At 49.0% G+C, this 26726-nt stretch overlaps 1 protein-coding gene across 4 annotated transcripts in view; it reads left to right on the top strand.

Annotated features, from left to right (window-relative positions):
• PLEKHG1 (pleckstrin homology and RhoGEF domain containing G1) overlaps positions 1 to 26726 on the top strand; it is a 251790-nt gene that overhangs the window by 45290 nt on the left and 179774 nt on the right. For 3 of the 4 annotated variants that reach the window (XM_075554381.1, XM_075554382.1, XM_075554383.1), the window contains one exon: positions 20246 to 20305. The gene's annotated coding sequence lies outside the window, so the exon portion shown is untranslated. Of the gene's footprint in view, positions 1 to 10247; positions 10411 to 20245; positions 20306 to 26726 lie in introns of all 4 variants that reach the window. The other variant, XM_075554380.1, reaches the window with a different exon arrangement.

Below are 26726 nucleotides of genomic sequence, written 5' to 3'. Positions count from 1 at the left end.
CGGTGCATTTCTGAGAGTGTTTCTGGGGGTCTCCACTCTCTTTAAAGGCGTGGAAAGCCCCATCTTTCTCCTGAGGAGCACCTGGTGGTTTCAAACTGCTGACCTTGCAGTTAGCCCAACGTGTAACCACTATGCCACCAGGACTCCTACCATTTGTACAGGCTCCACCAATCCATAGGGGAAACCCAGCCAATGGAGCCAGAGATGGGATGCGATGCAGTGCATGGGGGAGAATGTATGGCTGAGTCCAGAGGCTGGTAAGGAGGTCGTCCCACCTCAGTTCTGACCACTCTCTCCACCGAGCCAGGGGTGAGACGGGTTTGTGAGGAGAAGACTCAGCAGGTTGAGAGTGTTCCTGTCGATGGCCTCCTTTTCCTTAAAGGAGGGGGAGTGGGGGTTGACTTTGGAGAATGGGGCTGGGGTGGTTGAAGAGGGCTGAAGGGCCCCAAAGGGGATCAAGCAGCTGCAAAGTGGAGCTCTGGAAGGAGCTGAGCAGGGAGAGCGGCAGGGATGACGGCGTGGCCCAGCACCGGCTCTGGCCCCGAGCAGCGTTGGGTTCACATCCAATAAATAAAATGATGTTGAAGTGTGTTGAGTGCCAGGAACCCAACTGTGGCTTCTTAGTGGTCTCGCTTGGCATGTGAGGATTTTCACCCATTTTCAGTCACTGAGATGTCAAAGTCAACATAGAAAGTTGGCAAATTATCCACTGTTGTATTTGGGGTTTTTTGTTTTGTTTTGTTTTGCTTTTCTGGGAAATTGCCAGAAGAAGGACGTGGCATCAGCCTCTGGAGGACCCACTGGCCAGGGTCTGAGCCATTGCAGGGAAAGCGGGACTGTGACTTTTTAAAGATTTTTAATAGCTTTATTGACATATAATCCACTTATCATATAATCCAATCATTTAAACGTATTAAAAAGAGTTGCGCCACCATCAGTTCTCCTCTTCTTTGTCCTCATGAGCTTCCCGATTTCCCCCAGCCTCCCCTGCCATCACCCTAAGAAGCTATCAATCCAGTTACTGTCTCTGTAGCAGACCTGGGGACTGTGACTCTTGATTACTCGCCCACAATGCCCACTGCCACCTCCTCTGCCCCCCAAGGGTTCTAAGCCTGTGATCTTGATAGGAACTGGTGGGCTCATTCTGCCAGCCCTGTGGAAAATTCAGATCGCTATAGCGGGTGCTCATTGTTGCCAAGCCGCGTGGGGCCCCCACTGTGTGCCGGCCACGCTGCTGCATAGAGTGCTGTGTGCAAGGTGGGGGCAGGAAGGCAGTGCCTGAGTAGCCGTGCGAAGTCCATGGTCTGGCTTAGGAAAAAGACCAACTAGTCACGAGTGCACAGTCCATTGGCCTCGGAGTGGCAGAGCCTGGCTTGATTTTGTCGTGTAGGAAGATGGGTAGCCGAGAAGAGTCTAGGAGAGTTCCATGGAGTCGTGACGTCTTAGGCAGCAGCGGGAGAGAGAAAGCAGGGGTGTTCACAGGCTGCCACTTGTGCTTGTGTCTGCCCCCAATATGTTGTCCATCACCATGTTCACGTCTGTCATCAGACCCCATCTGAGGCTATCTTGAAAAATGCACACAGGCCTGAAACTTAGCTCGGGTAGCCCTGGTGGTGTAGTGGTTATGCATTGGGCTGCTAACCGGAAGGTCAGCTGTTTGAAACCAGCAGCTGCTCCGTGGAGAAACCCAGGGGCTTTCCACTCCTGTAAAGAGTTCCGGGCTCAGAAACCCACAGGGGGAAGGTCTACCCTGTCCTACAGGGTCTCTTTGAGTCAGCGTTAGCTCAAGGGCAGTGAGTTTGTTTATTTTTAATAACGTGAATAAAAATCCACCTCTAGGCTATTTTAACGAAAAAACAAATTTCCCATCACCAGAGCCAATGTGGAAAAATTTTAACTTTCCATTTTAGACCCTTACATCTAATTCTATTAGAACCCCCACCCCACCCCACCCCGCCACCATCTTTTGAGTGATGAAGTACAGAAATGATCGGGCAACGACGTGGCTGAGAGCAACGAGCGCTCGGTTGTGCACCATTCTCTGGTGCTGCTGGCTCCCTGCCGCCCTCCCCGTCTCTGTCTGAAAGCTGCAAGCGTTCCAGGAGGTGGCACGTGGGAATTTCTATGGATTTATCCTTCAAGGAGGGTCAGGAGAGTGTCAGAGGAGGGGGGAGACATTGAAAACAATCCTGCTTGGAAAGCCCAGTGTCTCTTGTCCTGGAAAATCATCAGCTGTCAATCCTTCATTTGAACATGGAGTAGCGCGGTTCTGGGGCGCAAAGGAAATGAACTTGTGGGTGGAGACGGCTCCTACCCAGCAAGGGCTCCGAACAACAGACTTCCAATGTCGCTGGAGTGTTTTGCATGATTTCGTGAAGTTTATTCACAGTGCATTCCAATTAGTTTCCTGGAGAGCAAGGAAATTGTAGCCTTCGGTGTTTTGTTCATTAATGTTGTGCTTAGGACTTGTGGAGACTTAATGCCCTGCGAATTTCCCTTTTAATAAATGTCATTGAAATGCTCTTCATCCCCTGAAACCACTGAGAATGCTGCTGGTCTTGAAGTTAAATGTATCTGTAGTTAAAGGCCATCTTACGGAGCTCCTGGTGTTTTTGTTTGCATCGTGGACTTTATGGATGGACTCTGGAATCTGTCCTGGAAAAGAACAGGGAAGTAAGTGCCCACTCGGCTCGAATGCTGGCTTTCCCGGTGCTTCTGATCTCAGCCACCTGCGCTTGCAGGACCAACATCTGAGTTTGTCTGGAGCCACAGATTTTTTTTAAAAATCCTTTTCATGAGTTTAATGAGCTGCGGTAGCATCGTAATACCTGTTTCTAATGAGGTGTTTATGTGTTGGCTGTTTCTGGCCTCGGGATTTTTAAGACATGCTCTGGATTCCCCAGGTTGACAAGGAGCATCCATGAACTCAGCCACGTGAAAAGCCCGTGGTAATGATGGGTCACATCCACCCTGACTTGGGGTTTTTGGGAAATGTCAAGTGGACCTGAGGGGAAGGGGCTCAGATAGATCATCCAGCGGGTCCTTCGGTGTCTCCCGGCCCTGGCTACCCTGGCAGCCTGCACTGCCCGCAGTGCTCACAAAGGTCTGGACTGTGTGCTGGGCGGTTAGCGCCTTTGAGAAGGCAGGACTGGGCTTTTTCTGTTTCAGATTTAAAAGCCATGGCCTATCTTGTGGTGTTATCTCCCGGAGGGTGCTTCTTAAGTTGAAAGGAAGAAAGTGTACTATCTTTATGGCTGTTATCACTTGTAGATGAGTTGATTGAGTTGGCTTCTTGGGCAAATAGTTGTAGAGTCAGTGGTGATGAGGTTTGGGTTCTCGTTAAAGACATTTTTAAAAAAATCACCTATACATCTAAATCCCACTCAGACTCTTTAGGGAAACTTGCAAGTGTTAATGCTCATGGAAAGAACCCCTGAGTGGAGAGATTTTTCCCTTCTTCTTGGTAACAGAGCTGGTAAGTCATTGTAAGGCATGCAGGACTCTTTTAAGAACTTAGTGCTAATCTCTAAAACTCATAACATAGGGCAGCATTTCCCAAAGTGGACAGTACCACCTCCCCCGGGAGCTGGGAGCTAGAATGGTCCACGAGGGCTGCAGGAGCAGACACTGAACACTTTATCCTGCATCACGGACTCATGTACAAAAGTGCTTCACTGCCAATGGGGCGAGGAGCAATTACCTGTCAAGGGGGTGGTAGACCAAGTGAGTCTGGGACCCTATTATATAGGCAGACAAAAGGAAAGCTATTACACCCTATCAGAGCAGAGAGACCGCGAAACAATAGAGAGGCGGTCCGGGAGAGCACCCACACCCCAGGGAGCTCCATGGTGTCAGCGGGGGCACGGGGTGGGGGTGGGGGGTGACATTGGATATGTACGGCCCCAGGGATGAACCTGTTAGGAATGTGATAATTCACCCAGCCAGGGGCATCCTCGGCAAAAGATAATTGCCTGGCAATTACCATGGCAGAAGGTACGAGTGAAATTCCCCAGTCATCAGAAACGAGATGTTTTCTTTGTACTATAAAAGTGGATTTAGGCTGTTAGTTCTGGGCATTTGGGGGGTTGAATTCTTTATACATGGTGAAATAAAATATTGTAGCCAGGCAGGAAGGCGAGAGAGAGAGAGAGAGAGAGAGAGAGAGAGAGAGAGAGAGAGAGAGAGAGAACTTCATAGACGAGACAACACACTTAGCAGGAAGGGGGATGGACGGGGGCAGGAGGGGATGGGCTTAGAGCAGTGGATGGGACAGACTGACACAGGGGCTGCAGCATCAGACTCAAAAGGAACAGCAATTGTGAGGTTGGAGCATGAGTCAGAACCAACCCGGCAGCAGCTAACAGCATGAGTGGACACACCAGGGCCGTGGGCAACACCGACACAGCCAGTGGCTCTTTTAACCACAATGAAGTGGATTCCTTGAGTTTCCCTTCTCCCTGTTCTTTCCCAGCGTGACCCCCCACCCCACACACACCCTTGTCTTCCCTCACCCCCCACCACCTCCGTATGAGAACGCAGATACTGTCCTGGGGCTGGGGGACAGGCCTTCTTGTGCTTGGCTGTGTTTTCCACCTTGCTTTCAAGTCAATGTTTAGGTAGAAATTCCTTATTTAATTCCTTGGAGCCAGCTTCACGTTCTTGGAGTTCTCGGTTTCCCTAGTTTTGAAAAAGTCTCATGTGAGGTCCCCCTCCACCCCACCTACAATAGATGCACGGATTCTTTTTCATAATCTAGTCATTGGGGGAAGAATGACATAAACCACGAAAGCCTCACTGCTCAGGTGCCAACACGGTGAAGAGTTGGGTTGATACCCGTCGTCACCCACATAGGTGTCTCAAGTATCCATCAAATCTCGGCTCTGAAACACACGGATGCAGTCAGCCTCTCTTGCACTTCTCCTCGCTCACACCTGAGCGTGGGCGAAGCAAGAGCTCCAGTTTATCCAGGACTTGACCTGATTCAGACCTGGAAAGCCCACTTGCTGGAAAGCCCTCTGTCCTTGGAAGGCGTACGTCCTCACATCCTCACATTTTGATAGAGTGTCATGTCTACAGTGTCATGGCGTAACACTTTCATCGTCGTGGTTACAGTGTAGCTAAGTGCATTTTTGGTTTAGGTCTCTGTGTTGTTTCGAAAAATTGCAGGCCGTGTGCAAGTGTTATTCAGTGAGAAGCCAACCTGAGGGGCAGAGAAAAAATCGCCCACGCCTATCACGGAGTGTTGCTGCTTAAAGGAGTTTTGTCCACTAGCTCTTTCCTTCTGGGCATGCCTCTGCTTTGCTCGAGCCTCGGTTTGGGTTGGATTTTGTGTCCCATTTCGTCCTCTTCCTGGGGTGTCTTGCCTATGGGTGGACTGTCCCTGTGAGTACTCTATACAGGAGACCGTGGATGGTACGCTCTGGTAGCGCATGCTTGGAAACATCCGATTTTACCATCAGGCCCAATGGCTCATCTTACACTCGGATCAAAATCGGTGTAGTTGGTGATGGTGGGCATTACCGAATCAGCCGTGGCTCCTAGCACCCCTGTCTACAATAGAGCAAACCACTGCCCACACCTGTGTCAGCCTCACAGTCGTTGCTGCATTTGGAGGCCCTGGTTACAGCCACTGTGTCCATTCACCCCTTAAGGGTCTTCCTCGTTTTGCTGACTGCGTGACCAAACTTCTTCTGCAAAGACGGGCCCTGCCTGGAAACATGTCCAGAGTCAGTGAGGTGAAGCCTCGCCAGCCCTGCTTCCAAGGAGCATTCTGGCTGTACTTCCCGCAAGACTTGTTTGTTCTTCTGGCAGCACCCGGAACTCATGGTACCTTTTACCAGCAGCGTAGTTCAGCGCAGATGTTCTTCCCCATGTTTCCCTATTCCTTGTCTTTGGCCTTCCTTTGTGGGCCGTGGTCCCTTGATCCTTACAATCCAGTGCAGCCCCTCAGTCTGTGGCTGGACGGGATCTTAGAACTTAGCCCATCATCTCTCTGTGTTTGTGTGTCTCTGGATATCTCTGAAGCTTCAGCATTTGGTGTTTTGGTTTTTTGGGTGTTTTTTTTTGCTGTATCATTAATTTAACCCATGATTTCTCCCCACCTCACCCCCATTCATTTGTTGGCCTTCATGAGCTTACATCTCATCTAGGTTGGGATCTGGTCTCCCACCATAATTCATTCCTTCTTTACCTAGACCTGGACTTGCCTGAGAACTCTATTACGTGCTTCCAGATCTCCCAGAGTGTACTCTTGATGGCCTAGATCTGTCACTTACCTTTTGTTTTTTCTCTGTGTGGTCTGGAGTGCTTCTGGACCTACCTTTCCAGAGCACCGGGCACCTCCTTTGCCAGGCCAATGCCATTGCCAAGTGTCTGTTGCGTGTTCCATGTGGGTCCATTACTTGTTTAATAATCTAAGAATGTTCCATGCCTGGTCTCCCTATAAGAGTGTGGGGCTATATATGGGCATCCTTGTGGCTTTTAAGGAGCTATTGTGATTGACAGATGGAGTGCTTAGATTGGGTACCATTTTCTCTCTTCCATCATCAAGCACATCTTTGTAGGTAGTGCCTTATTCTCTTCCACCCAAACTTTAGCACCTAGTAAGTGAGCTGTCTTAGGGGTCTACCTTCTTATGTTCTCTCACTATGTTTGATGTCCTTGCGTCCATCTCCTGACCCTTCCTTAATCGTGATTCTGACCCATGCCCCAATGCCTGGACCTCGGAAGCAGTCTCTCTGTCTCAGAACCCCACTGTTAAAAAAAAAAGAACCCCACTGTGTGTATTCACCGTGATCCCTCTTTGTGCTTGCTGAAGGTCAAAAGGCTCCTGAAATGAAGGCAGAGCAATGGGGTCAGGGGAACAAGAACATGCTCATGGGTGGCAGGGAGAGGGTGGGCATGTGGCAGCTCAGGCCAGGCTTCCCTTGTCTAGCTCACTTCCTGGGTGACATCTCTCCCTCTGTCCCAGAAACGCCATTGGACTGGCACATAATTTTTCAGATGACTTCAGGTTCCACAGTTCTCCTAAATAAGAATCAGTCAATAGATGACCAAAATAGAAGCTATTCGAATTCTCTTTTCAATAGACGGGAAGAGAATTTTGTAAGCTGACCGCATTCCTGAAATTTCTTTGCGGTTCGGCTTCCGTAAATTAGGGCTTTGCTTACAGCCTTTAAAACGCATTTAGACTGGAGTTTAAAGAGAGAGCGCCACATGTGTAAACATCGTTGGAAGCCATCCTTTAATGAGCGGCGCAAGGCTATTTATGCTTTCCCTCACTTCCTCTCGAGAGCTTGTTTCTGCTGAGAAGCCCTGACCTTTATTGGACTCACCTTGAAAAGTGAAAAGAAATTCACTTAGCTGTAGTCCAACTCAGCCACCTGCCTGGCCTCTATCTTTTTAAAAATCATTTTATTGTGGCTTGTACAACTCTTATCGCAACCCAAACATACAGCCATTGTGTCAAGCACATTTGTTGCCATCAGTTTTCTTGAAACATTTGCTTTCTACTTGATGCCTTGGCAGTTCCTCATTTTTCCCCTCCCTCCCCGCTCCCCCCTCCCTCATGAACCCTTGATAATTTATAAACTATTATTATTTTGTCATGTCTTACACTGTCTGATGTTTCCCTTCACCCACTTTTCTGTTGTCCATCCCCCAGGAAGGGGGTTAGATGTAGATCCTTGTGGTCGGTTCCCCCTTTCTATCCCACCTTCCCTCCACCCTCCCAATATCGCCACTCTCACCACTGGTCCTGAAGGGGTCATCTGTCCTGGATTCCCTGTGTTTCCAGTTCCTATCTGTACCAGTGTATATCCTCCAGTCTAGCCGGGTTTTTAAGGTAGAATTGGGATCATGATAGTGGGGGAGGAGGAAACATTTAGGAACTAGAGCAAAGTTGTATGTTTCATCGTTGCTACACTGCACCCTGACTGGCTCGTCTCCTCCCCGAGACCCTTCTGTAAGGGGATGTACAGTTGCCTACAGATGGGCTTTGGGTCCCCACTCCACACTCCCCCTCATTCACAATGATTTGATTTTTGTTCTTTGATACCTGATCCCATAGACACCTCGTGATCACACAGACTGATGTGCTTCTTCCATGAAGGCTTTGTTGCTTCTGAGCTAGATGACCGCTTGTTCAGCTTCAAGCCTTTAAGACCCCAGATGGCCAGACACCATCAGCTTTCTTCACATTTGCTTATGCACTTGCTTTGTCTTCAGCGGGAAGGTGACCTGGCCTCTGTCTTTAACTGGGCTTGGCAATTAGCAATCCGGACATCATTTCCCTGGGCAAAAGGTATGTGTAGGGCTAGAGGAACCTTTATTTTATTTCCACAAGAAGAGAGACAGCCCCACTTCTTTTTCTTTTGCAAACCTGTTGTGCAGCTAGCATTCCTGTGACGTCAGCCAGAAGGGGATGATGAAGGGGTTTCTGGGCTCATCCCTAAAGCTCAAACTCACCGCCCTGGAGTCGATTCTGGCTCCCAGCAGCCATGACCGCAACCTTTGGGAGAACTGCATCGAGGCTGCCCGGTACGGCCTCACCTGTTTTATAGATGTCAGGACAGAAGTGGCATACGCGTCACATCTGTGGGGCGGCCCTAGCGGCATATTGAAAAGTGACAGAAGACATGGCCATCGATGATTCCTGTCCCGGTCTGCATTTCTGTTCTCTGTTCACCGAGCACATTGCCCTCGGTTGGTCACTGAACAGTGAACTGTGGGCAGCTCTGCGCTCTGTGCAGGGTCCCAGGCGTGCTAGGGTCCACAGAATCTCACGTGGTCCCGTGCCGGGAAGAGCTGCTAAACAGAGAGTGTATAACTGCTGACTCGGTGGCCGCAGATAACAACAGCAGCCTTTGTCTTTCCAAGAGTGAACACATTTGGAATTGCTGAAAATATTGATAAGGGTAGTGGAGCTCTTGGATCCCACAGAACTCTGACCCATAAAAGCTGTTGCTTTATATATGTGTGTGTGTGTATATATAATACACACATTTATATATCTATAATACACACATATTTATATATATAATACACACATATTTATATATCTATAATACACACATATTTTTTCCATGCTTCACAAGATTTATCAACTTGGTTTGAGTTGCTCCTTTTTGTTACATTTAAAGATGACCCAAAACCTTACTCACCTTCACTTGCCCCCACCCTTCACTAAGGCCAGAGCATGCTTGGGATTCTGAGCAAGAACCATGTGGTCATGAAGTTAAAACCTAGAGACCACAGAGGCTACTCTCCAGCTCATCTGAATCGGGTTTCTTCCTAAATCCGCCGTGGTGACTGTAGCCGGAAGTTGCTAGATCACATGGAAGACAGCGCGGATGGTTTTCTTAATGGAAACCAGGAACCTGGCGCCGGGAGGCTCGGCTGTTCGATCCAGCCTTCTGGAATAGTACGGATGTGGCAGCCAATCTTCCGAAATCAGCCACGGAGCCTTTATAGAGGAGCAAACTAGTGGGTTGACCACACATTAGTTATGGTTATGCAGGGTTGATTAGAAAAAGAAGAAAACTCATTTTCTCGACCGTCTCTTGAAAATGACTAAGTGTCTTTGCCTTGGGCAGTTCTTGCCAACGAGTTTTCTCCTGGGCTACATAACTCAGTCTTAGCTTTCCCTCTCCTTTAGCAGCACGAAAGAGTTCCAGAACACACTGGTTACTGTACTACCGAGGGCTGCGTGGTGATTAATAAATCACATGGGGGAGTAACTGTTTCATTGGAAGTCAGCCCTCCACATTCATAGTTCCCTGGCTTGCCTTTTTGTTTTCCCATCAAACCTGAAAGCTCACTGAAATTCCCTCAAGGTGGATGCTAAGCAAAACTGTGATCGACTCAGTAAGTTATGTGGTTTGTTTTGTTTTGTTTTGCTTTGCTTTGCTTTTTTAACCGGTGTGTCAAAGCCATTTTTCTTGACCGATGTGGGGAAGTGAAAAAGGCCTTCCGTGAAAGGAAATTACCTTCCTAAAAATAACATACTAAAAATGATTTCACATTTTTCCCCATATGGTGCCTGAATAGTAGCTGTTAGGAAGACTGGTTTAAAATAAAATAATGTTTTTTTCTTTTAACTACGTGTGTCACCATTAAGTAAATAGTGACCGCAAACCCGAATTGCTAAAGAGGTCTGTCTCCCCAAATCCTGATCCTTTTACTGAATAACCAGTGTGATAAACACTTCGGTTTTGAAAACTACAGGCATCTCCTTCTTTTTATTTTAGGGAACCTCCTGGCATGAACCGTTTTATTTTTACTGTCTACGAGCCCATTTTGAGAAGCCCGGGTGGCACTGTGGTCAGCAGTTTGAAACCACCAGCCAGCTCCTCGGGAGAAAGACGAGGTGTTCTACTTCCACATAGACTGACGGTCTTGGAAACTCACCAGGTTCGCTCTACCCTGTCCTCGAGGGTCGCTGTGAATCAGAATTGACTCAATGGCAATGCGCTTGGTTTGGTTTAGGCTTGGTGGCATAGTCGGTTAGATGGTTAACCTTAGATGGTTAACCACGGGTTTAGCAGTTCAGCAGTTCACTAGCTGATCCACAGGAGAAGAATGAGGCTTTCCATCCTTAAGGAGCTACAGTCTCAGGAGCCCACAGGGTCAGTTCTATCTGTCCTGTCAGATTGCTGCGGGTCAGAATTGAGTTGAGGGCATTGAGAGAGCACATTTTGAATTGTTGAAAACACTGATTAAGCTTGTGAAGCCCTTGGACTCTCTAGTACTATAATGCCTAATCAAAGATGTTGCTTATGGTTTTTTTCTGCTTAGAAGGTTTCTCCACTTCGTATGCATTGTATTCCACTTAAAGTTCACCCAAAACCTTACTAACGTCCACTTGGCGCCTTCCTGTACAGTATTCGGAGGCCTGCACCTGGGAGATCTCCTCCACTTGTCTGCAACAGAGCCCTCGGGCCCTCGGGCTTAATGTTAGAGATGTGTCGTGTCTGTGCTTTTAAAGCAACCAAAACACGGACAAAGGGCATGAGTGAACGTCCATGCGAATGGCTAGTAAGGGCATGAAGAGATGCTCGGGGACACTGGCCATTACCAGTGGAAGCCAACCAAACATGCGTGGGAAACTGAGCAGCGGAAGAGAGTGTGTGTGGAAAAATTCTCTCTGTTCATACTTTAAAGGAGTCTGGGAGGCCAAGGCTCCCGCGGAGGGAGGTCTTCATGTCTGTGGGTTGGAGATGAATCCCAGTCACATTCTCTTAAGTCAAAGTTATTCCCACGATGTCCTCTCCCCCAGCCCCAATAGCAAGGCCAATCTTAAGGTGCTACTTGCAAGCACATGGTTCTTACTATACTCTTGAAGGCTGCTTGCCTGAAGGTCATCTGCCATTGACAGCAATGAGACCCTATGTCTGTCCCACCCTAAGAAGGACCCACTCCCTTTGATAAGGATCATAGATTATTCCCCTAGAGAAGAGCTCAGGGACAACTAAGGTCAAGCCAGCTCAGAGACAACCAAGGTTAGGCCACCATCTTGACTCTAGAACCCACCCGTCTTGTTACGGATGTACCTTCCTGTCACATGTATGCCTCTAGTACCTCCCCTTCCTATTGCTCATCCCCCTCACGTTCCGTGTCTGCCTATAATACAACCCCTTCCTGTTCTGTCTGTGCTGACCATGGCTTACATGCCCGAGATAATACAAGCTTGTAAGAATACATTATTCTCTCACTCTGGTTCTGGTCGCCATGAGAGAGCTGAGCCCTTGCATGCCTTGCCTGTTGTTCTTTTAATTTGCCCTCCAATTACACAACCACCCCTTGGACCCATTCGGTTGTGGAAGTTGGACCCCCACAATCATGCCTCCAGATGTAACAGAGAGAACTATGCTCTCTGAGGATTCTCAATGGCAGAAATTTGGAGATGTCAATCACAAGTCCTGCCTTCCGAAGTGCCTCTGGATGGACTTGACCTTCAACCTTTCAGTTAGCCCCTGAGGCTGCCTTTCAACCCTGAAACCAAACTACTCACAGCCATACTGCATCACTTCGGACCCCCAGCGACCCTGTCAGACAGAGCTGAATGGCCACTGTAGGTTTCCAAGGCTGTACATCTTGATGGCTGTTACCAGAAAATACTAAGTGGTGGCAGCAATGTGGTGCGTTTGGGAATCCTTATCCCCTGCTTGTTGGTGCTAATTGGTACAGCCTCTGGAAAGGGGTGTGGTGGCACTTTCGATAAGTTAAACACAGCATTGCCATTTAACCCTCATGGGTGTGTGTATGCCCCAAAGGCCTGAAAGCAGGGACTCCCATAGATAACGTACACATCACCATTCACTGCAGCATCATGCAGAACAACCCAGCTGTGGGGACAACTCAAATATCGCTCAGCAAATGAAATGATACACTAACTAGTCTGGTCTATCCATGCATGCCAATCAACCAACCAACCACTGCCATGGGGTTGATGCCAACGCCTAGCGACCCTACATAACAGGGTAGAACTCCCCCTGGGGGTTTCTGAGACTGGAACTCTTCATGGAAGTAGAAGCCCCGTCTTTCTCCCCATCGGCATACACAGTGAAGTGTCATTCGGCCAAAAGGAAAGATGAAGTTCTAGTACAAGCTACCATGGGGCTTCACCTTGAAAGCATTTATTATATATATATGTGTGTGTGTGTGTGTGTGTGTGCGTGTGTATGTGTGCGTGTGTGTGTGCGTGCGTGCGTGTGCGTGCATGTGCGTGCGTGTGTGTGCGTGTGTGTGTGCGTGCGTGTGTGTGTGTGTGTGCATATATAGAGGTGGAGGTTTATTAGTGTTTACTAGGGGTGAGTGGAAGAGGAAATATTACTCCAGGGGTGCCAAATGCTTGTTAATCACGGTGGAAGAATTTAGAAGCTATGTGTTTGCCAGTGTGCTGCACGTTATAAATGTCATCACTGAATAAAGCATGCAGAAGTGAGTGGATGACAAAGGTTATAGGTGTTCTTTTTTAGTGGGGGAGGCACATAGGTGCCTGCAGCTGCCTCTCTGGGCCGTGTCTCTAGCTAATTGTGCAGGGTCCAGCTCACTGGCTGGAGGTTCCATGAGGACCAGGAACGTGTCTGTCCCACGCCTGTTGCATCCTCAGCACCGGGGCCTGGCCTGTGCTCATTCTCCAGGGCTGGGTGCCAACAAGGCATTTCCCCAGCAGCACAGGTTGCCTGGGTGATGGGAGCATGAAGTGCAGAGGGTATCACAGCCTGTGAAGGCAGCTCCCAGGATGTCCTGGTGGTTTCATGGTGAAGCAAAAGGTGGGCTATATTGTGTTAGATCGTGATGGGTCTTTTTAAATTTTTTATGCGTTACCCCATGACCCAGTACCTGATGGTGGAGCGCCCATCAGGTGAAGGTGGCACATGCTGCACGCATGCACGGTTACACATTTTAGTCTGTCGTCACCTCTCACATTGAAAAAATGACGGGAAATGATATTGGAATTCACCAGCCCACTTGGCCAGCTTTTCTCGGTGGAAAGAAAAAAGGAGGGCATTCAGGGGATAATCAGGAAAGAGCCATTGACTGGAACTGTTAAACTCTGAGTAAACTTAAGAATTCATGAACTCAGCCACCAATCTCCCAGACCGCAGGGTGCTGGAGCACTGAAGCTCGGGGCCATCCAGATCTGTTACAAAGCTCTGGATCGCGGGCTGTATAAACTCGCAGCCCCTCCCCATGACACACCACCGAACGATGTAGTAAGAACCCTAACCAGTCCTACTTAATTACTGTGTGGGATCGCATTGAACCCAGAAATGGATACACACCAGAAACTGAGCTTGTCTTAGCTGCTCAGCTCATCTCTCCCATTTCAGTGATATGCAGCAGACAGCACCTCCTGGGACACCCAACTCTGATCTGTAACATCTGGGTGTGGATGCTATTTTGACCCATTTTTTCCTCATATGTCTGTAAAAGCGCCAGTGAAAACAACCCAATTTATTTAAAACTGATGTACCCGTGCAGTTTTCCCAAGAACACATCCATTTTGTCACATGGGATAACGTCTCTCAAATCATGCTTTCTTCACCCTCACCCATACTTAGCAACATGCTGCGTTCACTACGTTACAGATGACGATTCTGGGTAAAATGACTGGAGCTGTTGGTCAGGGCAACGATAAAAGTTAGCTATCAGAAGATGCGGGCTCCTTCTCCGGGGTTTGCACTGAAGGATAAATAGTGTACTATCTCCCTTATGTGGAAAATCTGAAATAAGGCAAATAAGATCTATTAGCTGCTGTGAAAGTGAGAGGCGGGAAGAGAAGATCCTTGTGTGGGGCCATTGACTAAATGTCCCAAATGAGGGCTCTGGCCTGGCACGAGTCACCTGCCCTTCTATAGGCCAACCACAGGGGCCGGCCGAGTGAAGCAGGGCGGGTGGCTTAGCTAAGAAGAAATGCAAACCAATGGGGGGAATCACTGGAGAACGTGAGCTTGGAGTAGAGAAAGGAGCGGATCTTGCAGGTTTGGTTGCCAGAAGGGAGGGGTGGGGCTTCTAACCTTATCTGTGGCTGTATCCATACCTGTGCAGGAGCAGATTCAGGAAGCTTTGTGCTTTTCAGTCACCACTGCAATGGGGTGGAGCTGGTGTCGCAGTGGTTACACAGCATGCTGCTAACCACAAGGTCAGCAGTTTGAACCCACCAGCTGTTCCACAGGAGAAAGACGGGGCTTTCCACTGTAAAGAGAGACGGTCTTGGAAGCCCACAGGGGCGGTCCGACTGCCCTGTAGGGTCGCTGTGTGTCAGAATAGACTCCGCGGCGGTGAATTTGAATTGTTGCCGTGCGGTGGCAATGGCCTTTGAATGACCTGAGGTGGCTTAGAGAGCAGGTTGCGTGCAGACTGGAAGAAGGGCCGCCTAAGTTGCAGTAGACCTCTGGTGGGCGACAAGAAGGCGGGGCCGCGAGGGAATGTCGTGCCAGGGTGGCAGGTGTAGGGGAGAAGCAGGAGGCACACCCAAAGGTTCTTTTTAAGTAGAGGTGATCAGATGGTACAGGCTCTCCAGAACGCAAACGGAGGTGTCCTGGTGGGGAAGCTCGCTTACTGGTCGCAAAAGGTCGACCCCCACCCCCAACGACTTAGCAGGGGAAAGTTGTGGCTGGGCGTGTCCATAAGGAGGGGCCTTGGAAATCCCATGGCGGGTGCTACCCCGTCCAGGGGGCCACTACAAGCGAGAGACAGCATGATGGGAATAGCTCCTGGTGTTGGAACAAGGGTGTGCTTCATGGAATACTTTCCAGGCACTTCGGGAGGGCCGTGGGAAAGGTGCCCGTGGAGGCGGTCTATTTGTTGATTGGATTATCGTCCACGGCGGTCCTTGGGGGTTCAGATCGCCTGGGCACGGTTTTCTACTCTCCCTCGATTTCATTTGTGAAGGTCTTGAGCTTTCTCCAAGAAATAAGGAGAAAGCATATTTTGCTTCTTTCGGACTCTCACAGACCAAACCATTGACATCTCGGGGCAAATCTGCCTGAAATCTGCCTGCTTTGGGTCTGGGTGCAGTCATTGTGTAAGCAGGAATAGCTCTGTGATGATCAGACACGTCTTTAAATTATTCCTTGTCTAGACCACACCTACGTCAGGCCATCCACCACTGTCTGTCCGTGTGTCCTGCTAGTGTGTGTCATGATGATCCTGGCAGCGCTGCTGCCACAATTTCAGATACCAGCAGGCCACTCAAAGGGGGCAGAAGTCAGTGGAGCCCGAGACTAGGGAGAATGGCCTGGCGCTCATGAACCAGTTCCAAACCCCTGCAGATCATGCCAGCAGAGCACTTCAGGGCTCAGTCCCTGGAGGAGGGCATCCTACGTGGAGAATGGAAGGTCAGCGAGGGAAGAAAGCCCCACCCCTCAACTCCCCAGCCCCCCGGGAGGTTGAAACGCGCTGGCGCTTGTGAGGAGGACAGGGACCCAGGTGCCATGTCATCCTGCTGCACAGAATGTCAACAAGAGTCCCACAAATGGCAGTGACCATAAACATTTCCCTTCCCTATGGACAGTGGCGATTGTCCCCTGGAGCTTAAGTCTTGTCCCACATAACAGGAGCCAAACTGAGCCCTCTTGTGAGTCATTAGTTCTCGTCCCATTTGGAATCACTGAAACTTAGCACTTTGTTATGGTCGGAGGCTTGGAACTGGTAGCTCCCCCCTCTTCACCGTGGCCGTTGGCTAAAAGTAAAGGTTAGCTCATTTTAGACACCGTGCATTTAAAAAGCGATATGCCGGCATCTCCATGCTGCAAAACCAAACCCTGGCATTTTATGTATTTTTAAACTTGAGCTCACATCCATTGTCTTTGGAGCTGTGGAACTTACTGTAAACCTCACCTTGCACGGCTCCAGCCTATAGCTGTCGCCTTTTTTTCTGAGTCCGAAGCAGTTACAGGAGACCTGTCTGCCACCGCCTCCGGGCTTTCTTTTCTATTTGCAGCATCCCCCCCACCTCCACAAGCTTTCTGAAGTGGCTTGGTTGGCGTGCCATCATCACCTCCGAGCTGCGCCTAATGCCCCGAGTGCAATATCATGCTGGCGTTTGCACTTAGGCCTCGGATAATCAGATATCCCTAATGTGTTTTTTTTCCTGTCAAAAATTGTATTTTGAATTTATAGAACGCCCTCCGAGGGTCTCAATTATCCACCTATAAATACACACCGCTGACGGTAAAAGCTTCCCGTGCTGTGCTCCCGTTTCTGCCATGGCACGTCCTCTCCGGCGGCCTTGAAAATACAAATGTGCTGGTTGGCCTCCCCGCCGGCAAGCGTCCTGACAAGTGCAGTGTGGCCTTTCCCTCATTTCTCCCAAGGAAGCCATTGTCCTTTGTTGCCTTAAATGCCTTCTAGATAGGTTGGTTTTGGGGTGTTTGGTTTTCTGGGTTTTTTTGCTGTGAGCCTAGGCTTTGGGGCTTCAGTCACACTCTCTCACCACGACTCTGCTAGGGCACAAACCACCACCTCCTCCCCCCTGGTGTGTTTCCAACCATCTATGGCACCTTGGTTGTCTCCCATTCTTTCAAGGGCACTTTCTCGGGCGTTCTCCAGGGCTGCAGCTGTGTCACCTGCTGACAGTGGGGATATGGTCTGTCCCTCCCCTTTCTTTCTCTTCTTTCACCCCACCTTCTGAATGGAGATGCTGCCGCAGCCTTTCCATCGTTCTTAGACTCACGGTGACGAATCCTGTTTCTGGGTTGCGGAGAGATTATCAGACACAGGTCTATCACACGCCATCTGGGATCTTTGAAAATAAGAATGCGTGTTGATCTCTGCTGACCTGTTGCTATATGTTGATATAGGGCACTTTGATAAGGCAAATCTGCTTATGTAGTGTCATTTTTTTTAAATGTCAGTTGCTGTCAAGTTGGCTCTGCCTCTCATGGTGCTATTAGGTTTCTGGAGTCAGTAATACCTCCTCGGTTCTTGACCAAAGCCCGTTTTTGTTTTTTTTTTAATACAAGTGGGTTTTTTATGAGGGGCAGGACAAGTTTAAGGACCTACAATCTCAAAGGGGTTCACACCTGGGCATGAACAACCACGTGGAAAAGAGCACCCACGTGTGCAGATCTTGTGGGGAGCGAGGATCCCGGAGGCCTTAGAAGTCCAAGAACCCTAGAGAGCATGTTGGCCAAGAGACTGTGGGCCCTGAGGAGCATGTGTCCCCACCCCCTCCCGCTGCCTCTGGCCAGGAGCAGGGTAAGAGAGAGTGTCCTAGAGCTTGCTTGCTCCCTGCCTTTATTCTAGCGCACCCCCTGGCTGGGGGAAGGCGTGGTTGATGGTGTTGGTTGACCCCATTGGCTGAGTTAGGCCCATGTGGGTGATGTCATGAGCCTGGGCTAGTTTGACCCACCCAGGTGTACCTCCCACCTTGCTCAAGGGCTTGAGTATGAGCATGCTCAGTCTGGGGTCTTCGTAAGTGTCTAAGGGTTGCCCGATTTCTTTCCAACCTCCTCTATGGGGGCCTTTGCAAGCATGGGAGGGACCACCCCTGGTCCCTAAGCTAGCTCCCTAACAGTGGCCCCCATGAACTCAGAAGTAAAGCTCGCTGCATCCTGTTGCCATCCTTGTGATGGCGGGCAGGCTTGAGGTCCATTTGCGGCCACGATGTAGTGTGAGCACTTGAGCCGAGAAGTCCCATCTTGCAGCACTGTTCTGTGGTGACCATATTCTGCCGTGACCCAGAGGGTCAGCATTAGCAAATCTGATGAACTCATTACAGATGGATCACCAAGCCTTTCTTCCTCATCTCTCTTGTCTGGAAACTGCCTGAAATGTGCCCACCATGGGTGATCCTGCTGATGTTTGAAATACCAATGGCACCGCTTCCAGCATCACAAGATACAAACAATGCATCTGACGCTTTCGAGAGGAGTGGCATAGAATAATCCCTGTTGGGATTGATGTCACATTAAAATTAGCGATTGCATTTGCTTTAGGATGTTCCCCCTCTCTTTTGTGCTTTGCACCCTGTCAGGATTGGCTCTCAGGCTGGGGCTAGTTTGCTAAAACACCCTGGGAGCCTCATCTTTCTTATATCCTGGAAAACTTTCATAGTGCTTAGGAATGATCCAATTCTTGAAGTAAGCCGTGTTTATTGCTTCTCCCACTCTTGATGTTTGGGATCCAGTTTCCCTCACTAAAATCACCTTAAGAAATTGTTTCCACTGAGAGGTTCACGTTCGTTCATCAGGATGTTTATGGAAAGCACTCTTGATGTTCAGATCTTTAATTGCATGTCTGTGGTGGATTCTTCCAATCATGCTAATTTTGTTTTGGATTTGAAGACTGTATTTGCTTTATGTCTGGAATGCGTATTCTCCTTTCTAGGTCCTACGTCTTTGGCAGTCTTTTTAGAGAGAATTTGAGCCAGTGACTTACAGTGACTGGGTGGGCGTGGGGGCGTGGAGGGGAGGGTCTCACCTGACTTTACTTGATTCCCGTGAGTGTGAGTGTCCTTTTTAGACACTGGTCTGGGGCTGATATTCCTCTCTCCGGATCCAGTGATCAATTGCAATCTTTTCCCCCACAGCTTTACTGGCCGTGAAGACAATGGCTTCCCGCCACATTGTCAGGCGTGAACTTTCTTCTTCAATGATCTGAACTTGTGTGTGGTTCTTTCTTTCCAAAAACCATCACCAGTAAAAGATGACTCCAAAGTGTACCAGGACTTCTACCCACACCTTCTTTGCAAACATGGAAATTGAGAGGAATGATGGGATGCCATCAGCAAAGGCAGGGAAAGATGAGACTGCCTACTCCCGTAAAGAGTCACAGTCTCGGAAACCCACAGGGGCAGTGCTTCGCTGACCTGGAGGATCACTGTGAGTCAGTATTGACTCAGCTGTGAGTTTGGTTTGGGTTTGGTCCTGGAAAGGGATTCTGGGACCCAGTGGCCATTTTGCTTTGCTTCAGTTGCCTCCGTTCCAGTGAGGCAACCCTGTGTGCTGCTGGGATTGTGAGGCTGTGGGACTGAGGCAGGGCATGCCTCTCATTCATCTGGTTCCTCTCGCCTCCGTTACGGGACACTCTCCATGGCTTCTGGCAATTCATCGAGCTCCTTAGTTTGTGGCGCTATTGAAAGTTCAAGTCACTTTTGAATTTTCTCAGTTTTCAAGGGAACATCGAGGACAAGACAATAATTAATCAGTCATTTTTTAGTCTCACAACCTGCCGATTATTTTTTAATGATATGTTTGTGATTATTGCTATCAGGTTTTAAAAAGAGAAAAACAACCTCGTGACCGTGGCATCAATTCTGACGCACAGCGACCCTTATGGTAAAAGTGCCCCTTGGAGATTCCAAAATGGTAACTCTTTACAGGAGTAGAAAGCCTTATCTTTCTCCTGCAGAGAAGCTGGTGTTTTAGAACTGTTGACCTCGTGGTTAGCAGCCCAACACATAAGCCAATGCACTACCCAGGGCTCTGCTATTTGAGACCAGTAATATAGTTATAGGCTCCCTGGTGAGAAGTCAAGCTACAATCTGCATGGTTGGTAGTTCAAAACCACTAGCCACTCTTGGGAGGAAGACAGGATAGTTTCAGAAAGCCATCAGGTCACTAGGAATCAGCATTGACTGGATCGCCGTGAGGTTGGGATATAGTGGGCCTTTTGATATCTGTTTCCCCATTTTACAGTTCAAACAAACCCTGGTGGCCTAGCTACAATTCCTTAAAATACACGGATAAGTAATATTTAAGTAAATGGAGATTTGTTTTTTGTGTTTCTGCTTCAGGTGAAGCGACATCGGGCATCCGAAGGTGAAGACGTTGGAAAGCCTTGCTTCCGCTCTAGGGTGAGTTTTCTTTGTTCCACTTGAGCATACAACATAAGTTAAAAAAGAACATATTCATAATCATAATGTGTCAGGGGAAGCCAGCCCCTAACACATCATTATGGGTCCGGTAGGTGCAATTGTACAGCGATAGTAAAGATCATAGTAAAGTTATAAAGAGCATGAGAGATAAAAGAGAAATATTGAAATAAATGGAGTCAGTTACGATTCATGGTAGCATGCTCATCCGCTTGGTGGTCCACATGAGGGAGAGATATCTTTAATGCTAGCCCAGGCTTTTTATCTTCTCTGGGGACCTGCAAGTCCCCTAATTACAGGTGAGGACATACATCACAGGAAGGGGTTGTGCTATAGGTAATACAGTAATGAGAGGGTGGTCTAGGGAAATATACACAATAGGAAAGAGGAGGGATTGGGGGTATATACATGTGACAAGACGGGTGGATCCTAGAGTCAGGATGGCAGCCTAACCTTGGTTATCTTTGATTGGGTTTGATTGGGTTTGACCTCTCTGGTGTCTCCTACAAGGAAACAGACAACTACTATCCTTATCAGAAGGGAGTGGGCCCTATTTGTTGTGGGATAAACAGTGGTGTCTGCTTGCTCTAGATGGTTGACCTCCAAGTGTAGTCATTGGCTTATATTTGGGGGAGATGGCTTGGGATAAATCCTTCTGTAGATTTGTTTAGTATGTTTAGAATAAGATTTTAAACTGTGTAACCTTTGTAAGACAGACTAACACGTATCATGACCAAAGAACCAAATAAGTAAGGTGCTACATCCCTCCAAAAACCATGAAAGGGGAGGGGAAATGGCGCCAGTTTTTTTCATGTTGATCTCCTAGTGTTAATCAGCCAGCCTTCTGATTAATCTGTAAGATGCCTGGCTTTGGCCAGAAACATTCCACTGTGATGCTGGCACTTGCAACACCGTGCTGTTGTGTTTGTTGTTGGGTGCTGTCCAACCAGTGACCCCGTGTCCAGTAGGACCCTGCCCGGCACGGCACCATCCTTACAATGGTGACTCTGTTTCCGGCCACTGTTGTAGCCACTGAAGGTCTTCCTCTTTTGTGGCGACCCACTTCCAAGCGCGCTATCCCACTCCAGGGACAGGTCCCGCCTGATGACTTGTCCCGAGTACAAGTCCAGATGCGGAGTCTTGCAGTCTTGCTTTCAGAGGATATTCTGGCTGTACTTCATCTAAGACAAATGCGTTTGTTCTCCTGGCAAAAGCCATAGTGAATGACAAAGTGCAAAGGAAGGGAGGACTGTGCTTTGTTGTGAGGTCCCAGCAATGATTGTGTTTCCTTCCTAAGGAATTCATCATACCCTGGCCACGCTGCACACTCTTGGCCTGAAGGGTTGAGCTAACAGTGCTCGGTCACATGTCGCACCCTTACGACACAGGTAGGAGTAGACGTGCCGGACGAAAGCGAGAGCAGCATTATCATTCGTTGCTTCAAAACTTAAAACTGCAAGTAGAGCAGTGAGTCATAGTACCCCAAGACTCGCAGGCCATACCCAGAGCTGTGCTCACAAAGGGAGTGGGCCCTGCGCCCCTTTCTCACGTCCTCTAAGTGGCCTTGCTGCCGTGTCGCCTGGAAGTGTCTTGGGGCCAGTGGACTGGGCAGAAAGCAGCTTATAGAGAGGGACCCGTGGCCCCAGCGCAGACGATTCAAAGATCAATAGCTCGCTGCATTGAGTTAGACGTTGCTAATGGCACAGGTGCTGGCAGAGACCTTGGCAGAGCTGCGGAGGACAGGGACACGGTGCCTGGGGTGAGCTTTCAAAGACGACTAAGTGCTTTCTCCAGCTCCTGCCCTGGCAAAGACCCCGAGTTTTCTCCAGACAGATAGTACCAGGAGAGTGACTCATGTCGAATCCAAGGTTAAAAAAACAAGCAAACAAAACTCACCTCCATCAAGTCAATTCCAACTCGTGACCCTACGGGGTAGGATGAACCTGTCCCCGTGGGTTTCTGAGACTGTCACTATTTACGGAAGCAGAAAGCCTCATCTTTCTCTTGAAGAGCAACTGGTGGTTTCAAACTGCCGACCTTGTAGTTAGTAGCCCAACTGGTAACTGACTACACCACCAGGGCTCCCTCATGAACGGTGAGAACGTGGTAAGGAGTGGAGACGGCGGTGACAAGAACATGGCACAGGAGGCAGCGGCGCTGTGAATCTGTTTCTGGACTGTGAAAGCTTTCAGTGACATGGGCCACCACGTCACTGCAAGCCCCTCTGTTAGACAGCTGGTGAAGGGCAGGAGGGTGTCCCCAACCTTACCTGAGGGTCAGAGTGTGTCACGTAAAAACCAAGCCGAAGACAACCGCTCGGTGCTTGCTTCCTCAGAAGAGGGTGGCCTTGGGAAGGAGGAACTAGGTCCTCTTCCTGACATTGAGAATTAGGGGATTTCTGGAACAGCGTGTCCTCAGCTTGGTAGAATGCTGGGAACTGGTTTTGATCAAAAACAAAGAGGGGGAAGGAGGCTTCATGGTCTAATGAGTCTAGGATGCAAGCATAGTGAGTCCTTCGCCATTTCCGCGGGGCCTTCCACCTGGCCCTTTCAAACGCAGAGGCCCGCCGAATACCATCTCCTGTCCCTTCCCCTGCCCTGCCTTTTAGTGTGTAACCCGTTGCTGCGTCAACCTGTGAGCAAGAGTTGGTGCACGCAGATTGAAGGTTGAGAATGGGGAAAGAAAGGGCTCAATCATGACGACAAAGCGAGGGTGCGGCAGGACGGGGCAGCCTGACGTTGTCGTTGACACGTGGCTGTGTGTTAGAACCGACCCGATGGGCCCTCATAACAGTAGCAGGAAAGAGAAGGTCAGGGGTGGTGGCTCAGTCCCATCTAGCCACGGAAGCAAGGCCTGACAATCTTCCATAAGGGTGACAGCCAAGAAAGAACTATGCAGCAGTTTTCACTCGGTAACATGTGCCTTTGCTGTGACGAGGCATCTGCTGCAAGGCAGGAGGTGTGGCCTGTTTTTTTTTTAATTGCCACCTGTGCCTGTGGGAGGGGCCAGGGGAGGGGGCGTGGTCAGAGCCAAGCTCAGTACAAGTCACTCCACACACTGCCCCATCCTTCCAGTACTGAGAGTCCCTGGCCAATTACCCTTCCCTGGGACTGACCTGGAAGTCCCTTGTAGAAAATGTGTGGGGTGTCATGAAGCGTCTCACTAACCTCACTGGCGTGAAGAGCAGCAAAGAGTGGCATTTAGCATTTCAGATCCTGGTGTGAAGGGACCTTTCTGTAGGTCAGGGGGTCTCCACCTTCCTAAGGCTGCGACCCTTTCATCCAGTTCCTCATGTGATGGTGACCACCCCAACCATCAAATTATTTTCATTGCTACTTCATGACTGTAATTTTGTTACTCTTATGAATTGTAATTATCTGATCTGCAGGATGTATTTTCATTGCTACCAATTGAACATTATTAAAGCATAGTGATGAATCACAAAAACAATATGTCATTATCTGTTGTGAAATATTTCCTTCTAATGACCAGTAAGTGAAATTTTGTCTTGAAGCATGGGTAACCGTCTTCAAGCCAGGTACTCATACGTGGGCGTATCTGCATATGGGCAGACCAACCTGGAGAGGGCTAGAGGAACAGTGTCTCGGTTCCCAAGACGATTGGAAATAGGTGTTTTCTGATGGTCTTAGGTGACCCCTGTGAAAAGGTCATTCGACACCCTCCCAAAGGGGCCGTGACCCACAGGTTGAGGTCTCCTTTTTGCTGCAGGTCTCCTTTTTGCTGGTTAACGATGCCTGGTTCAGTAACAGCTGTTGGGGTCTGATGAGTTCTGCCCTCCGTGTGTGACTGGAGAAGAGCAGTACAGGGTTAACCAAGGCAAAGCCCTGTGACAGGGCCTGTTCCTTCTCTGAGCAACTGGGTAGGCAGGGAACGGTCTCAGAGGGTGGCCAGCACTGCCATCTGTACGCCAGCAGACGGTCACACCTCTCTCTCTTCCGTGGATTGCCCGGTGGGGTTGAACTAGCATCGAGTGCTTTAACCACTGTGCCACCCTGGGCTCTGACTCATCCCCATGCAGCGCACACTGGGACTGACGGGCCCCGTCTGGAAAAAGAGGACAGTTTGGGGGTGGTCCTTTTATGGGTGAACGGGCGCTTACTTTGTATAAAGTGGGAACAACGGATAGTGAGGGATATGACGTTCAGACAGGGGATCTGCCCTGGGAAAGCATATACATTGAGCCGAGGAAGGTCCCACGTGCCTACAGGTAAGCTTTTTGTGAAGTTGCATGTGATACAATCAAACCGGCCATTTAAATAGCCGATGGAGGTAGTCCAGTGATGAGCACAGAGGTCCCGCGCACATACTTCTGTTGATTTGTGGATGCGCTGCATGTCTTACGTGGGGGGGGGGGGTCCAAGGTTGCCACTGGCTTAGCAGAACGTATTCCTGTGTCATTCAAATTACTTCATTCCTTTCCCTCTGGAGGCCCTGGCCTTTCCTGAGTCAGAGGAAGAAAGAGATGTTTTTATTTAGAAGGTACAGCAGCGAGGAGACCACAGCAGTACAAGATAGACTGTCGAGTGGGGTTTTGTTAGTCTGGGTACTTTAGAGAAACAAATCCACAGAAACTTATGTATAAGAGAGAGTTTTATATATAGGTTGAGTGCGCATCAAGAAAACATCCCAACCCAGTGCTGCCCAAACCCACAAGGCCAACATTTACCCATATGTCCAACACCAGTCCACAAAGTCCTCCTCCATCTCACAAAGCAGACATAATGATGCCGACTGCAGGAGGAAAGCGGAATCAGTGAGCATGTAAGCATCTCAGCGCTGGCAGGGGTCTCCACATGGCTGCTCTAGCACCCAGGGCTGCATCGGGGTAGGTCTATGCGGCTTCTCCTCATGGATGTCTTGCAGGAAGTGAACCTTGCCAGCTGAAGCAGGGAACTGGCTAAGGCAGCTGCACCCTAGTGTGACCATCAGAAAGCAAGAGACCTGAGAACTAGAAAGGCGAGGCTCACTGAGCCATTTATCCCTCCACTCTTCAATTAACCCCACTTGTGTTTATCAGTCAGGTTGGCACAATAAGTTAACTATCTCAGGTGTCCTGATTTAAATCATAATATCTAGAGAATATATACCTTTGGATTTGGAATTTACACTTTGGGGAGTCTAGTACTGATTTTTTTACATCCACTTAGGTTTCAGGGTAACCACGGGAATCAACTATTGACCAGAAGCAAACACACAGAACAAGAAGGTTCTTGAAATCTTTGGTCAGTCTCAGGATACACTGGTGACTAACTAGCTAGCAGGGCTTAGTTTCTAATCACTCACAGGTCAGTAAGAGAAGACGCTCAGCATTATCTGTCCCTTTTAGGTGACATCTGCATCCAACCCATGTGCTTTCGAGCAATGAAGTCGGTGATGAGAGTTCTATAGAGACCGCATTCAGCCAAGTGCCATAGGCTAACTGCATTTTGTAAGGGAGGAAAACAACGTGGGTTACAGGATCAGCTTTCTCCTCTGTGTCTTCCAAGGCCATGTTGGGGATCACAGCGAATCGACAGTGTTCCCTCACTACACAAGATACAAAGAAACTGGTGGATTGGGGCAGTCTGATACAGTCTCATATCCTGGTGGGTTTAGTATCATGGGGCAGGATGATTGAGGGTTTAGCATCTGCAGCCGATAGGACATCATGAGCAGGCCTGACAGGGTCTTGCTTGGGGAACATTCTAGTAGGGACAAAAAAGACTGTCTCGTAAGATGTCAAAAGAGCCTAATCGGATCAATGGCGCCATCAGGTCTATTTTTAGCAGCTGAGGATAAAGAATCCCGTGTCTGGAGCAACAGGCAGGACTGTTCCCGCTGAGAAACCTGGAGAAGCTTTGAACCAGATTCACTAAGCGCAAGAAATCACGAAGACAAAACTGCCCATCAAGGCTTTTAGGAATCCAGGCCTGGCTGGGAGACACCAGCTCCTCTTCGCCTGCCCCCTTTGGTGCTGTGTCGCCCCAGATGCCAGCAGGGCCATGTCTGTTCCCTTGTCCAGGTGACCTGGGCTTGTAGACATTGGTGTGCTAGGCTCCGAGGAGAGCCTGCACTCGAGAAAGATTTCACCTGTGCTAAGGCCTCCGTACAGTCAAGGAGGGTGTTAGTGCGGCTTGTGTTTTAAAGTAGAAAGAGGTGGGATTACAGTTAAGGCCTGGGTTACGTGTTCTCTCTTAATGTTCTTTTTCTTTTTAAAAAAATTGGGGGTCTTCTTTCTTAAAATGTTGTGACTTCACATATACGTCTATCCCTTTGACTTCTAAACAACAGTCATTTAAAGAAAACTGCAGTAGCAAGTGCTTGGGTTTGAAATGTGGATAAAGGCAGCCAGGCTCACAGCTGGATGGCGGGGCCCAACAGAGATGCTGGGAAACCAGCAATC

The sequence above is a fragment of the Tenrec ecaudatus genome, chromosome 7 (assembly GCF_050624435.1).
Source record: "Tenrec ecaudatus isolate mTenEca1 chromosome 7, mTenEca1.hap1, whole genome shotgun sequence".
Lineage (NCBI taxonomy): Eukaryota > Metazoa > Chordata > Mammalia > Afrosoricida > Tenrecidae > Tenrec > Tenrec ecaudatus.
The sequence above is the reverse complement of the archived record's forward strand: the minus strand, read 5'-3'. Positions and strand labels throughout refer to the sequence as shown.